Source organism: Hypanus sabinus, chromosome 9 (assembly GCF_030144855.1).
Source record: "Hypanus sabinus isolate sHypSab1 chromosome 9, sHypSab1.hap1, whole genome shotgun sequence".
NCBI classification, from domain to species: Eukaryota; Metazoa; Chordata; class Chondrichthyes; order Myliobatiformes; family Dasyatidae; genus Hypanus; species Hypanus sabinus.
Window position 1 is genome coordinate 143,193,007 of NC_082714.1, and position 17,563 is coordinate 143,210,569.

Below are 17,563 nucleotides of genomic sequence, written 5' to 3' on the forward strand. Positions count from 1 at the left end.
TAAATAATTCATTATTAGTTATATGGATAAATACGTGAATTGCATATGTCATCATGCTACTACATAATATGTGCATTGCTCACTTAAACACAAAGTTAGATCCACATTCCCAAACTCCCATGTCTTCCTTGAATTAATGTTTTGAAGTTGCGATGAGGTATTTTTAAAATGAAAATCATAAAAATATCATAAATGTCTTGCTGCATTGCAAAGATTGACAGGTTTGATTGCTCAACAAGTAAACTGGCTCATCTAAACTGAGCTAATTCAACAGTATTTTGAAGCAAATGAAATAGCCAATGAGAAACATGTACCAATTTTATTGAGTGCATATAGTTTGAACATAGAATAGTACAGCACATTATAGGCCCTTCGGCCCACAATGTTGTGCCGACCCTCAAACCCAGCCTCCCATATAACCCCCTGCCTTAAATTCCTCCATATACCTGTCTAGTAGTCTCTTAAACTTCACTAGTGTATCTGCCTCCACCACTGACTCAGGCAGTGCACTCCATGCACCAACCACTCTCTGAGTGAAAAACCTTCCTCTAATATCCCCCTTGAACTTCATTCCCCTTACCTTAAAGCCATGTCCTCTTGTACTGAGCAGTGGTACTCTGGGGAAGAGGTGCTGGCTATCCACTCTATCTAATCCTCTTAATACCTTGTATACCTCTATCATGTCTCCTCTCATCCACCTTCTCTCCAAAGAGTAAAGCCCTAGCTCCCTTGTTCAAAGTTTAACTTCTCCAACCAACCCAACCAAAATGAGTTTTGCTGATATTGTCAAAGTAATGCAGGAACATTTAGAATCAAAGCCTTTGTTGGTTGCAGAACGCTTTGGGTTTCATAAGCAGAATCAAAAGGAAGGGAGGTCCATTTCAGCCTATGTGACTGAATTGAAGAAGTTGTCTGAGCATTGTCAGTTCGGTGATGGGCTCAATGATGCAGTGTTTTATCATTTAGTTTGTGGAATCTTACAAGGAAGCGTTCAAAAACAGCTCCCAACTGAATCATATCTAACATTTAAAAATGCTGTTTCAATGGAATGCGCTGACAGAGACACAATTGAATTACAGTCAGGAAGGAAAGTGTGAACAAAATTGCAATTTCCAAACCGAAAACAGCCTAGCTGAATAAATTGTGTTACTATTGCATCAGGGGCTCACATTCACCAGACCAGTGCAGATTTAAAGATGAAACTTGCAGAAAATGCAACAAACTAGGAAACATACAAAGAGCATGTCAGGAAAACAAAAATAAATGGTCTGCACAGGGAAGAGAAAAAAAGCTGAAGAGTCAATTTGCATTTGCAAAAAGAGCACTAATCATCATGCTGCTGCTGAAAAATCTGATATTGATGAGCATGTCACAGAACCATGCAGCCTTGAGATTTACCATGTGAAAATTAACAACTGCCAAGCAATATAGCTTACACCAAAAGTGAACTGCAAATTAATTAAAATGGATTAAGACACTGGTTTGGCTGTTTCAGTCATTCTCCAAATGTGTTTGAGGGGCATTTCAAAGATACTAAGCTTGCTGATATCCAACTAAGAACTTATACTGGAGAAAAGATACCTCCTGTGGGAATGACAGTAAGAAGCAACAACTAATAAGCCAAACTAAGCTTGCATGTGGTAAAACCTGCATTGAGGGGGTGGGGGGCATGATTGGCTTGTACAACTACAACTTGATTGGAGATCTATCCTCCATTTGCATGTGCATCCCCGACAATAATGTTAACTGAAAGTGAATTAAACTGGATGATGCCGCAGCTGTCTCCATGCCGAACACCGTGAACCTTTGCCTATCAGGGGACAAACAGTTGTTGGTGCCAACCTCTGTGCTTCTGGCTGAAAAGCATATTGGACCAAGAAAGAACCATGCCGCTCAGAGGAACCATGAAAGTGACAAAAGCAGTGGTCCAACTACAACAGGTTTTGTAGGCACCGTATCTGAGAAAGTTTCTGATATGGTAGTCATGCAGTTAATTGCGAATGTGGCTTGGTTTTAAGCTGGAAAAGAGTCAAAGCTGCATCAGGAACATTGCAAGCATTCAGCATTTGTGAGTATAAGGAACCAGAATCTACTCAGCCTGCATTAAAGTTATCGCATGAACTTCAAGTGGGAGACAAAAAGCTGCCTGTAAAACTAGATGCAAAGAATAAAGCCCAGCTGGATGAATGGAAGGCGGAAAAAAAAAGAGAGTCATTGGAGATTCAAAGACAAAGCATTCATCCAATGATGTTGTCAATGAAGAAACCAAGAGGAGAAAAATCAGATCAATAAGAGAGTCCTCCAGTGAATTAAGTGCACCTTCCCAAGATCAAGAGGTACAAAGTAGAAGAAGAAAAAGGAAGGAGAAGAGCTGTCAGAACTATTTCCTGCAGTCTCAAAATCAACTTCTACAACCACCATGGAGGAGGTCCCGGACCCTGAGATTGTTTTCACAGCCACAGATCTCACCTGCCAAGCAGACTGACTTTTCTTGTCAGGAAAGACGTTATCCTACAAGAGTAAGAAATCCCCTGCAGCAATTAAATCTTTAGACCTGAATGGGACAATTTAAAATTGACTATGCTGTGGATGTCTATATGAAGTGGTGGTATTATATAATATACCATGTATATAGTTGAGATGCATTCTCTATTGAGTTGAAGTTTATAGCTAAGCAGGGAGGAGTGCAGTGTATTTAATATATAAGTAATATTTGAATAATCTTGTATATAGATATATATTGGTTGATTAGGCATTGAATCACAGTGGATTAAATTTGGCTTTTTTTGACACTGATCAACAGAAAAAGACTTGTGTCAATGAGAGAACAGATCTCTACAAAGTGATCTAAATTAGTTACAAATATAAAACAGAAAATGATTAATTGCATAAGTATTCACCCCCTTCAAGTCAATATTTGGTTAGATGCACCTTTGGCAGCAATTACAGTCTTGAGTCTGTGTGGATAGGTCTCAATCAGTTTTGCACACCTGGACACTGAAATGTTTCCCCATTCTTCTTTACAGCACTGCTAAAGCTCTGTCAGATTGCATGAGGATTGTGAGTGAACAGCCTTTTTCAAGTCTAGCCACAAATTCTCAATTGGAGTGAAGTATGGACTTTGACCTGGCCATACCAGGACATTAACTTTGATGTTTTTAAGCCATTCCTGTGTAGCTTTGGCTTTATGCTTGGGGTCATTGTCTTGCTGGAAAACAAATCTTCTCCCAAGTCGTGGTTCTCTTGCAGACTGCATCAGGTTTTCCTCCAGGATCTTGCTGCGTTCATTTTACCCTTTACCCTCACAAGCCTTCCAGAGCCTGCTGTAGTGAAACATCCCCTCAGCATGATGCCACAGTAGAGATGGTGTGTTTCTGATGATAGCATTTTGGTTTAATAGACAATAGAACCTTTTTTTAGAGTCTCCCACATGTCTTCTGGCAAACTCTAGCTGAGATTTCATATGAGTTTTTGTAACACTGCCACTCTTTGTCACTCTCCCATAAAACTGTGCCTGGTGAAGCACCTAGGCAATGGTTGTTGTCTGCCTGTCTTTGCATGAATACGGCCCAGAGTCAGTGGGAACTAGCCTTCATTTTGGATGCCTGGAGTGCGGGAGTGAAGATGGAGGTGTTAGAGATTTATATATAATTCAAAGGAAGCATTGTAGGTACATTGTAACTATAGAGTTGTCCTGCTGTTAGCTTTGATCTTTAACACATCAAAATGTCATGTAATATCAGGTCAGGCAGGCCTCATCTTCTAAGATTGTCTCGAATGTGATATCTGCTACTAATTTTGTTGAATAAAGACTTTTATATCCACCAGCTTTAGTGTTTCTCCAGTGACTTTGTACACAGTCACAACACAGTCCTTCAAAATGTGTGAGCTATAGGTGAGTTTGCAGGTAATGGTGTCCGTATGCTACCCTGATGCTTCTTGTTTGCACAGGTCGTAGGTTGGTGAGTTCCTCTGAGTGATGTTTAGAATGTAACCGAGAAACATTTTGGAGAGAAGGTACAAAAATGCTAAAAAGAATGATTATTTAGGATGGCCAGTCTAGTGGGCTGCTCTGTACTTAATGTTAATATGCTCTATAACAGAGTTGAATTGTACTTATCCAGACAAGTGGAGAATATATGTATTTATATGACTGGCTTCATTGAATTTCTGATCAATAGGGACCCTGCAGGATGCCGATAATGGGGGACTCAAATGTCATTGAATGCCAAGACTTTCTCTCCCAAGAGAGGTGATTACTGCCTGGCATTTGTGCAAAAATGAATATCATTTGTCATTTATCATCACAGCGACTAACCAGCGTTTCTCTCTTTCCCAGTTAGAACAGTGGTCCTACAGTTGAAGAATAACTGTTTCTCTTTCCACACATATTGCCTAACCTACGGAATGACTTAATCATTTTTATTCCTAAGTGTTATTGCTCAGTTTTTCGGGCTGTGATACGGACAATATTAGGGCTTCTTTTCTGGGTTAGCAAGGTCATAGAATGAAAGAACACAATCTAAGAAATATATCAAACACCATTTAGAGTTCAGCTGGAGTACCAAATGCATTTTTTCTCACCAACTTATAGGAAGGATGCACTAGGGAGTGATCTGAGGAGATTTATAAGTATTCTGCCAAGGCTGGGGAGTTTTAGTTAGGATAAGAAATTGCAGAGGCTCACTTTATTTTTTGTAGAACACTCTCAGTTGGATGAGTAAGATTGGGAGGAGGTACAAAGCATAAAGACCCTCACACAGTAATCTAGGAACAGCTTCTTCCCTACCATCCTTAGACATATGAATGGTCATGAACCCTTACTTATTTTTATTTATATGTCTTTTATGTCTTTGCACTGTGAGGCCCTCCATTGGTCAGGGGCAACAATGGATATTGCTTTCTAGATGCCTACACAAGCCACAGCAGTATGATATGGAAGAGCAGGCTGTTGCTCATGTTGCAGACTGCCCTTCTCCAAACATCTGACGAATCCCATGGGACGGCAGAGACCAATACAGTTTGGCACCAGCAGCATCACAGGAGTTGTCAGTCAGCTTTGAAGTCTAGCTCTGGTTTCTTCTCTGGGTTTACTCCTAGAGTCTTCCCCTTGAATGGATATAGCTGGAGGTATGAGGTCATAAACATGAGAAAGTCTGCGGATGCTGGAGATCCAAAGGCTTGAGATGAGAGTTTCCTTCTAGGTGAGCAGAAAACGCTGGGTGATGAGCCCCATTTGCTCTGTGTGGTTTTAACCCACATTTGCCCCATTTCCTGTCAGTAGAAATGATTCTGATGGGCTTGGTTGTGAAGCCACACATGAAGACCAGGAACTGGGCATGGTTGTCAGAGGCTATTTGAGACGCACACCATTGGGAGCATTTAATAGGTAGTGGCAGCTTGTCCCTATTGCTATCCTTAACTAGGATAACCTTAAGGAACCTCTGCACTGCTTCTGCAAAGCAGCACATTTCATGTCATATATCATAATTCAGTGATTATAAACTTGATTCTGATATTTAATTAATTGAAGAAAATTATAAGAATCCAGTTGCATTGCATAAGAAGGAGCTTTTTTTAATCCAATGTTATGGCCTATAACTAAGGCTTGATTTAAAAATAATTGTTGAAAAGTTTGAAGGGACGATGAGGAAAATATTTCCAACATGGAGAATGGGAAGGCCTAGAATTCACTTCATGAATGGGTAATGGGACCAAAAACCTTGAACACAGTTAAAAAAGTACCAGGACTTTTACATCATGTGCCAAATTAGGGACAAGTAAATGGGAAGTAGAATCAGGTTGGGTAGCTTTTTCGGAAGCACAAACACAATGAACTAAATAGCCTCCTTCTGTCTTGTAAATTGCTATATAAATGTTATGCTGAAATTTCCTGTTGATTTTATGTTCCTTCATTTATACAGATTTTGTATATATACAGTACTGTGCAAAAGTCTTAGGCACATATATATATAACTAGAGTATCTAAGTGTTTTGCCCGGTATTACAGTAATTTTATGCCTTACCCTTTGCAGCTGCTGCAAAAATAATTCTTGACAGATGTGAGTGATGATAAACCTGATTCTGATATGGGTCTCATCATGGACTGAGAGTGGGACGGGGCAGGGAGAGGGGAATCATGGTTGGGAAAAAGGGAATGGAGTGGGGAGGGAGCAGGAAACACCAGAGTGACATTCGGCAATGATCAATAAACCAATTCTATGGAATTAAAATTACCTTGTCTGGTGCCTCAGAGTGGGGAGAGCACCTGCAGCCACCCTTGGTATTCCTTCTCTGCCACCTGTCACACATCTCTCCAGCAGCGTTCTACTCCCACTACTCCCAACATCCTTTACCTTGCCTGATTTACAAACTTGCTGTTTCACGTTGATACAGTAATGAGCGAAAGTCTTAGAATTTTGCACAGTACTATATTAGTATTCACTTTTATGGTGAATGGAAAGAGCTGGTGATGTTGAGACATGTAACATCAGCTGGGTTACATGGGATCAGCAGCACTGTGATTTTAGATACCTGTGAGTAACATTGAGTATGCATCAGCACGTATCTGCTGCCTGCAATTAATTGTCAAGAATAACTAGTGTGTTATTGCAAGATTAAATGTAAATAATTATTAATCAGTTACTGACACCATTGCTGGATGGATAAAATAAGATAATTATTAAAACAGCTTTTATTGCATATAAATTTGGATGGCTATAAATTCAGATAATACAATGCTATCATAACTTGTCAAGGTTAGAATTAGAATGGGAATTGGTATTGCTTTTTATTGTCATATATACTGAGGCACAGAGTAAAGATTTTCATACAGATCAATTCATTACACAGTGCATTGAGACAGTATAATCTAAACAACAGAATGCAGAATAATGTATTGGAGAAACAAAGGAAGTGCAGTGCAGGTAAAGGATAAGGTGCAAGATCATATTGAGGTAGATTATGAGGTCAAGAATCCATCTTACCATACAATCATTCAATAGTCTTATAATAATGGGGTAGAAGCTGTGGTTGAGCTTGGTGGTACTTGGCTTTTATATCTTTTGCCTGATGAGAGAGGGGGAGAAGAGAGAATGTCCAGTGTGGGTGGGGTCTTTAATTGTGCTGGCTGCTTTACTGAGACACTGAGAAGTATAGACAGAGTCCATGGAGGGGAGGCTGGTTTTCATGAAGTTCCGAGCTGTGTCCACAACTCTTTGCAATTTCTTGTGGTCACGGGCAAAACACTTGCCATACCTAACCAGAATGGATGTTTTCTATGGTACATCGATGAAAATTGGTGGGGGTTAACAGGGACGTACCAAATCTCTTCAACCACCTGAGGAAGTAGAGGCATAGGTGAGCTTTCCTGGTTGGGGCATCTATGTGGTTGGATCATGATGGGCTATTGGACTGCTCACTCCTTGGAACATGAAGCTCTTAACCTCAACAATGTTGATGTAGACAGGGACATGTGCATGACACACCCTACCTCTTCCACAAGTCAGTGACCTGCTCTTATCTTTTGTTGACATTGAGTGAAGGGTGGTTGTTTTGACACACTGTCTCTGTCTCCTTCCTGTAGTCTGACTCATCATTAGTTGGATATGTCCCAGAAAGGTGGTATCATCTGCAAACATAAAAATGGAGTTCGAGCAAGACCTGGACACGTACTCATGAGTGTACAGTACAGGGAATAGAGTATCAGCAGATGACACATTCTTGTGGAGCACCAGTGATTAGAATAATCGTGTTGGAGGTGTTGCAGCTTATCCTTACTGATTGTGGTCTGTTGGTCAGGAAGTCAAGAATCCAGTCATAGAGAGATGGGCTGACTCCCAAGTCTTGGAGTTTGGAGGTGAGTTTGCTTGGAATTATTGTACTGAAGACAAAACTGTTTTCATGGAATTCTTTAGAAATGTTTGAAAGTAACAGATTGTTCACTCCATGCTGCATGGATATTTGTTTATGGGAACCATATAATTAATTTGCAGTATAGGTCAGCAATGCTAAGCAGCTTTCAATTATGTTTCAATTCTTCCATGAATTATTCAAGCTACATGTTATATTTAACTATTATCAACTCTATTGGATAAATTATAATAACTAATTTTCACTACAACCTGTGGTAAAGCTCTGCTCAGAGCCCCTAAATTATTATAGAATCACTACAGCATAAAACAAGCCATTTGACCCATCTAGTAGGTGCTTACCCATTTTTCTGCCTAGCTCCATCTACCCACACCCAGACCATAGCCCTCCATTGTCTTCCCATTGGTTTACCTATCCCAACTTATCTTAAATGTCGCAATTGAACACACATCTTCCACTTCCACTGACACCTTGTTCCACACTCGCACCACCCTCTGAGTGAGGAAGTTCCACCTCAGATTCCCTTTAAGAATTTCACCATTCACCCTAAATTTAGGACCTCTAGTTCTAATCTCACCCAACTTCAGGGTTAAAAGCCAGAATGTATTAACCAATCCATGCCCTTCATAATTTTGAACACCCCTATAAGAACTCCTTGCATTCTCTTGTGCTTTAGAGAATAAACTCAAAACCTATTGAAACCTTTTCTATAACTCTGGTCCTCAAGTCCCAGTAACATCCTTGTAAATTTTCTTCGGACCTTTTCAAACGTTTTGATAACTTTCTTGTAAGTAGATGACAAGAACTGCACACAATAGTCAAGATTAAGCCTCACTAACGTCTCATACAACTTCAACAAAACATCCCAACGCCTGTAGTCAATACTTCTTTGACTTATGAGGGCCAATGTGCTAAAAACTCTCCTTACGACCCTATCTGTCTGTGACAACACTTTCAAGGAATTATCGATCTGTATTACTGGATCAATTTGTTCTACTGATTGTTGTTATTTTTATATAGTCACTTTCAGTAAGAGACCACTCATGTATAACGCAGCATTGCAAATCCATTGAAACATGACATTAGATAACCACTTCTTCTCCATTTCCAATATACAGCAAATGTATGAAACTAATTTCAGGCAAAGCCTGCCAGCTCATCTTGTAAAGAAGCCGGATCAGTTTCTGTTCAGAAGAATTGCTGTTTTTGATTTATTTACAAGAATATTTTGGGAAAGAAATTATTTTCCTGAAAGCTTTACATCTTCAGGTGGTACAGAAATCGATAAGAACAGAACAATCACTCATGAAGTAAAGATGAAGGGCTTTTTAAATGTTTTTATTCTTTCGTCATCTTACCTTTGGGAGGGTTAAAACTGAATGCATTCAGTTTCTCATTTCATTGTTTCCATCTTCATATCCTTGGCTGAGGTTTATGCTCTTGATATAATTGAAAAAAATACAATTACCCCAAGAGAATTTTCCACCACATATCCCAATTTCTGCCTAAGGGACTGAAGATATTAATATTGGAAACCACATAATTTAGTGTGTGTTTAACGGATTCTGACCATAAACCAACTGAGGCAATTATTAGAGTGCACAAATTATATGAAGTATCCAAAATGATCCAATTAAAATATCTGAGCAGTCAATCCATATTTGCCATTTGTTTGGTTTAAACTATAATTATATGATATCATTGCAAACACCTAAAATATTTAAGCATTTCTGATATTTTGCAGGATGAATGCAACTACAAGTAATTGGGAATTGAAATGGAATGTTGTACTTTTGTGAAAGAGGCAAGAGTTGAGACATCTTGCTACAACTGTTCAACATTTTGATAATAGAATACTTGAAATACTAAGTGCAATTTTGATCTCTTCACTTAAGGAAGATAATAATTGCATTGGAGCCACTTCAGTAAAGGTTAATTACATTGATTTGATTATCATATAATGAATGATTAACCAGGTCATTAAAGTTTAGAAAGATGAGAGATGATCTCATTGAAACATTAAAGATGCTAAGGAAGATTGACAAGAGGTAAGAGAATGTTTTCTCTCATGGAGGAACTCCAGAGAAACATACTTTCTGAGTAAGGAGCGGCCTATTTTACAAGGAGATGAAAACATTCTTCTTTATCACAGAATAATTTGAATCATTAGTGTTCTCTACCTGAGAGAACTGTGGAGGTTAAATCACTGAATCACTGATTCTAGGGAATTATTGAGGGAAAAATACTATATATTAGTAAGAGCAAGTAATTATAATGAAGATTAAACGAGCTGTTTAACATTGACTGATAGAAGTAAAGTTTAACAAACCTTGTTGGAAGAAGATAGCGCCAGTGGAGAAAACAACCAAAGACGACGTCCTTCAGACAGTTCACAAAACTACTACTTTTACTTCTTTCAAATATCATTCTACTTCGAATGGAACTTGCAATTTATATTTTGATGATGTGTTTTCAGGGTGATTGAGTGATCTGGTGCTTTGCTGTCTCCAAGGGAGTTCAAAGAGATTTTGAGTGGATTGCACAGACCAAGATGCCTGAAGACAGGGCGAGAGTTTATGACTGACTCTATTTCTCGCCAATTAAAGCATCAAGCAATATTCAAGTCAATGAGTATGAGAGTGGAAGATAAGCAGGTGCCATCTGCCTGTGTTTGACCAGTCTCCCTCTCCCTATCTCTCGCTGCTCCCAGAGGAAGGTGCCGGAGTCTTGGGTCTTGGGAAAGGTTTAATTGACACAGTTTGTGGAGACTGCAGTTCACGTTATGATACCTTTCTGGTTTACTCTTTTTTTTGCTATTTTGTATGATTTTGATCGGGGCAGACTGACTCTGCATCCTGCAGTCAATGAATGACACCGTGCTGAATTGAACTGAACTGAACTGAATGTTCCTCGACTGTTTCAATGACTTTGTGATCCGATGTTTTATATTCTGTATTTTTCACTCTTTCTGTTTGCTGTTTTGCACAACTTGTTCTTTTTTTGCATGTTGGGTGTTTGTTGATTTTTTAATGGGTTCCATGGTGTTTCTTTGTATCATACTATCCATGGGAAGGGAAAGATAAATCTCAGGGTTGTATGCTGCATACGTACTTGATAATAAATGTACTTTGAGACATTGCCAGTTATGATATCTATTACCTTCATTATCATTTGACCCACTTTATATTTGAAGAGATTGCAATGATATCATATCTTTATATGTATTTTCAGAAGTTTTGTTGTGAACCCTACAGAGGATTATTTGGTTCATATATTTTTCAAGAAAGGCAGACAAATAGCAGAATCCTAGATAACAGAGGTAAGAAAACAGAATTCCAAAATATCTGTACATCCCATGAATTGATTTAGTTTAATCATTGCCGCTGTTCAGCTGTTTTGTTTTCTTGGTAAGATTATTACATAGTCACTCTGCTGCTGTGTCTAATATCACGAGTGCATCTTTGCAAATAGACTCAAAGTTCAAAGTGAATTTATTATCAAAGTACATATAAATCACCATATACATTTTCTTGTGGGCATGCTCAATAAATCCAATAACCATCATAGAATCAATGAAAGACCACATTAACAGGGTGGACAACTGGTGTGCAAAAGACAATAAACTGTGCAAATACAAAAGAAAAAAATGAAGGACTGGAATGCATTTTTAGATATACTTGGTTTTTGCAAAAAAAAAACCATGTCTACCAAATCTTATCAAGTTTTGTATGTCTTATTTGAGTGGATGAAGTAGTTGGCGACATTTCAGAAATAATTTGAGAACAGTTAAAGAGACTATTATTGATGCTAGAATTCTTTGGAATGATTGGGATAGATGAATAATCAATTGAATCACCATTGGCATGAAGTTATAAACAGATTTGTATCTGCTTGGAGACCAGTTACCACAGGTATTTCCCCAGCGATTGGTGTGAGGTGTTAAGATAATAAAGAAAGTTTATCAGCTAACAAGGTCAACTAGGCAAGGTTGTCCATTATCACCTGCTTTATTCGTGTTGGCGATAGAACCATTAGCTCAATTAATTAGAATGGACCCAGATATTCAGGGTTTTAGAGTTAATCAGGAAGAATACAAGATTAACTTATTTGCTGATGATTTTCTGCTTTATTTAACAAACCCATTGCACTCGTTGCATACATTACCCTATAGATTAGAAGAATATGGGAAAATATCAGGTTATAAAATAAATTGGGATAAAAGTGAAATTTTACCTCTTACTAAAGGAGATTATAGTCAATGTCGATTAATAACTCAATTTAGATGGCCGACAAATGGTATAAAATATTTAGGTATAAGAGTTGATAATGATATAAAGAACTTGTATAAATTAAATTACTTACCATTACTGAAAAAAATTCAAGAAGATCTTGATAAATGGATGGTATTACCAATAACATTAGTAGGTAGAGTAAATACCATAAAAATGAATATATTCCCTAGACTACAATACTTATTTCAATCACTACCAATACAACTACCTCAGAAGTTTTTTCAAGAGTTAAACGAATATGTGAGGAAGTTTCTTTGGAAAGGTAAGATGTCAAGAATATCGTTGGAAAAATTGACATGGAAATTTGATCTAGGAGGGTTACAACTTCCAAATTTTAAGAATTATTATAAAGCAAACCAACTTAGATTTATTGCATCTTTTTTTGAGAAAGATAGACCGGCATGGATTAGAATAGAATTAGATAAAATAGGAGAAAATACACCAGAAGATTTTATATATAAATGGGAATCTAAATGGATACGGGAAAAGAAAGAATCTCCTATATTAAAACATTTGATTGACTTATGGAATAAGATAAATGTTGATGATGAGACAAAGAAATCTTTATTAGCAAAGAGATCTTTAATTCAAAATAGACTTATTCCTTTTACAATGGATAATCAACTTTTATATAATTGGTTTCAAAAAGGGATTAGATATATAGGTGATTGTTTTGAAGGAGGTATATTAATGTCATTTGATCAATTTAAGAATAAATATAAATTATCAAACAATACTCTTTTTTGTTACTTCCAACTAAGAGCTTATTTAAGAGAAAAATTAGGTCAAACAATGTTATTGCCGAAATCTAATGAAATAGAAACTTTAATTCAAAAAGGAAGGATTAAAAAATTTATCTCTTGTATGTATAATGATTCAAAAACAGGCAATTAAACAAGGCAAAACAAAAATGAGAAAGTGACTTGAATATTAAAATTGAAGAAACAAATTGGTCAAGACTATATCTTGATAGTATGACAAATACAATAAATGTCCAGTTAAGATTAGTGCAATATAATTTTTTACATCAATTATATATTACACCACAAAAAATAAATAAATTAAACCCAAATTTATCCGTTCAGTGTTTCCGATGTAACCAAGAAATCGGTACTTTTTTACATTCTACTTGGTCTTGTTCTAAAATTCAACCTTTTTGGACAAATTTAAGAGTCTTATTGGAACAAATTATTGGAACACAACTTCCACATAATCCAATATTATTTTGACTAGGCGATATTGAAGGGATAAAACCGAAACCCAAATTGAATAAATATCAGAAAGAATTTATAAAAATTGCATTGGCAGTAGCCAAAAAGGCTATTGCAGTTACTTGGAAATCGGATACATAGTTAAGTATAGATCGTCGGAAGAAGGAAATTTATGGCTGTATTCCACTTGAAAAAATTACTTACAATTTAAGAGATAAATATGAAAAATTTTTGAAAATTTGGCGCCCTTATTTACAAAAGACAGGATTAAATATATAGGTGCTCCGAAGATGAAATAATTGGTTATTCGGGGAAAGCAATAAATATATTTACTAAAGTTATTACGAACTCCATGGAGCATGTGGGGATCTTCCGATATCCAGGCACTCTTTCTTTTTATTTTCTTTCTTTCTTTCTTTCTTTCTTTCTTTCTTTCTTTCTTTCTTTCTTTCTTTCTTTCTTTCTTTCTTTCTTTCTTTCTTTCTTTCTTTCTTTCTTTCTTTCTTTCTTTCTTTCTTTCTTTCTTTCTTTCTTTCTTTCTTTCTTTCTTTCTTTCTTTCTTTCTTTCTTTCTTTCTTTCTTTCTTTCTTTCTTTCTTTCTTTCTTTCTTTCTTTCTTTCTTTCTTTCTTTCTTTCTTTCTTTCTTTCTTTCTTTCTTTCTTTCTTTCTTTCTTTCTTTCTTTCTTTCTTTCTTTCTTTCTTATATAGGGATGTTAAAGGGGAGGGGGTAGGGTATATATATATTTTTTTCATATATTTTCTTTTATTTCTGTAATTATTTGAAAACTCAATAAAAAAGTTTATTTAAAAAAGTTTATCATATACACTCAATTTATTTGCCTGTCACTCAATAGCCTGTCACTAAGAAAGTGACCACTGACCAATTTCCTGTGTCAGCACATCTACTTCCAGGTCCGGCATGTTGTGCATCCAGAAATGCTTTTCTGTGCACCACTGTTGTAACACGTGGTTACTGTCACCTTTCTATCAGCTTGAACCAATCTGGCCATTCGCCTCTGATCTCTCTCATTAACAAAGCATTTTTGCCCACAGAACTGCCACTCACTGCGTAGCTAAAGAACTGATGTAGGGGGCAGGGGTTCAGATTTATGGATCGTTGGGATCTCTTCTGGGGAGGTACAACCTGTACAAAAGGGATGGATTATGCCTTAATCTGAGGGGGACCAATATCCTTGAGGGCAGGTTTGTTAGTTGTTTGGGAGGATTTAAACCAATTTGGCAGGGGGATGGGAACCAGAGTGATAGTACTGAGGATGAGGTACTTGGTTTACAAACAAAATCAATCTGCAGTGAGATTCCTAGCAAGGAGATGTTGATGACAGGGCAAAATTGCATTCAACAGGGTGAGATGCAATGTAAAAGACAGACAAAATTGAAAAAAGTGAGTACAGGACTGAAAGTGCTATATTTGAATGTGTGCAGTATATGGAATAAGATAGGTCAACTTGTAGCACAGTTACAAACTGGCATCTATGATGTTATAGGCATCACTGAATCAAGAAAATTATGGCTGGGAATGTCATGTCCAATGATACACACGGTACTGAAAGCACATACAGGCAGATAGAGAATGCAGCATGGCTCTGTTGGTAAAAATTGAAATCAAAACATTAGAAAGAGGTGACATAGGGTCAGAAGTTGTTGAATCATTATGGATAGAGCTAAGGAACTGCAAGAGTAAACAGACACTGATGAGAGTTACATACAGACCCTCAAACAATAGAAAGGATGTTGTCTACAAGTTACAATGCAAAACAGAAGATGCATTCCAAAAGGGCGATGTTACAATAGTCATGAGGAATTTCAATATGCAGGTAGATTGGGAAAATCAGGTTGGTGCTGGATTCCAGGAGGGGGAATTTCTAGAGACCAATCAAATGGCTTTTTAGAGCAGCTCGTGGTTGAGCCCACTTAGAGGATCAGCTATTTTGGATAGGATGTTGAGCAATGAAATGGAATTGATTAGAGAACTTAAGGTAAAAGAATGCTTAGGGGAAAAGTGAAATTTGAGAAGGAGAAGCTAAAGTCAGATGTGCCAGTATTATTGTGGAGTAAAGGGAACTATTGAGGCATTAGAGAGGAGATGGCTAAAACTGACTGGGACAGGACACTGGCAGGGATGATTGCAGAGCAGCAATGGCCGAAATTTCTGGAAGCAAGTCAGAAGGCGCAGGATGTATACATCCCAAAAAGAGAGAAGGTTATTCAAAAAGCAAAATTACACAACCCTGGCTAACAAGGGAAGTCAAAGCCAACCTAAAAGCCAAAGAGCAAAAATTAATGGAATGTTAGAGGATTGGGACGCTTTTGAAAACCAATAGAAGGCAACTAAAAAAGTAATCAAGAAGGTAAGGATGGAATACAAAAGTAAGCTAGTGAATAATATTAAAGTGGATACCAAATGTCTCTTCAGACATAAAGTGTAAAAGAGAGGTGAGAGTGGATATTGGACCACTGGAAAACAGTGCTGGAAAGGTAGCAATGGGGTACATAGAAATGGCAGATGAACTGAATTTTGCATTGGTCTTCTCTGTGGAAGACATTAGCAACATGCTGGAAGTTCCAGAGTGTCAGGGGTCAGAAATGTGTGAAGTTGTCATTACTGGGCAGAGAGTTCTTGGGAAACAGAAAGTTCTGAAGGTAGATAAATCACCAGGACCAGATGGTGCACACCCCAACGTTCTGAAAGAGGTGGCCGACGAGTTTGTGGAGGCATTAGTAATGGTCATTTAAGACTCACTAGATTCAGAAATGGTTCATAAAGCCTGGAAAATTGCAAATGTCACTCCACTCTTCAAGAAAGGTGAGAGGCATAAGAAAAGATATCATAGGGCAGTTAGTCTGACCTCAGTGGTTGTTGGAATCAATTGTTACTTATGTGGTTTTGGGGTACTTGGAGGCATATGATAAAATCTGCTGTACTCAGCAAGGTTTTCTTAAGGGAATTCTTTGAAGAAGTAACAAGCAGGATAGATAAAGGAGAATCAGATGATGTTGAGTACTTGGATTTTCAGAAGGCCTTTGACCAGGTGCCACACATGCGCTGCTTATCAAGCTATGATCCCATGGTATTACAGGAAAGATTATAGCATGGATAAATCAGTGGCTGCTTGGCAGGAGGCAAAGGGTGGGAATAAAGAGAGCTTTTTCTGGTCAGCTGCCAGTGACTATTGCTGTTCCACAGCAGTCTTTGTTGGGACCGCTTCTTTTTACATTATATATCAATGAATGATAGAATTGATGGCTTTGTCACAAAGTTTACAGATGATATAAAGATGGGTGGAGGAGCAGATAGTTTTGTGGAAGTAGAGAGGCTACGGAAGGACATACAGATCTGGAGAATCAGTAAAGAAGTGGAAAATAGAATACAGTGTCAATTTTTCTGTTTTTTTTTCATTTGAAACATAGTTAAGCCTTTTACTTCTTCCATCAAAGTGCATGATAGAAGAAATAAAAGGATTAACTATGTTTCAAATGAAAAGAAAATACAGAAAAAATGGAGGCGCAAAGGAACTTGGGAGTCCTTGTTCAGGTTTCCCCATAGGTTAATTTGCAGGTTGAGTCTGTGGCGAGGAAGGAAAAGGTAATGTAGGCATTCATTTCAAAAAAGGACAAGAATATAAAATCAAGGATGTAATGTTGAGGCTTTATAAAACACTGGTGAGGCCTCACTTGGAGCATTGTGAACAGTTTTGGGCCCCTTATCTTAGAAAGGATGTGCTGACCTGGAGAGAATTCAAAGGAGGTTCACCAAAATTATTCCATGATTAAACAGCTTGTCATATGAAGATTGTTTGATGGGCTCTGGGCCTTTATTCTCTAGAGTTCAGAAGAATGAGGGGTGACCTAATTGAAACCTTTTGAATGGTGAAAAGTCTTGATAGAGTGGATGTGGAGAGGTTTTTCCTATGGTGGGAGAGTCTAGAACCAGAAGACACAACTTCAGAATAGAGGGGTATCCTTTAAGAACAGAGATGAGGAATTTCTTTAACCAGAGAGTGGTGAATCTGAGGAATTTATTGCTACAGGCAGCAGAGGAGGCCAAGACTTTTACAATTATTTAAGGAACAGGTTGATAGATTCTTGATTGATCAAGCCGTGAAGGTTTACTGGGAGAAGGCAGGATATTGGGGCTGAGAGGAATAATGCATTAGCCTTGATGAAATG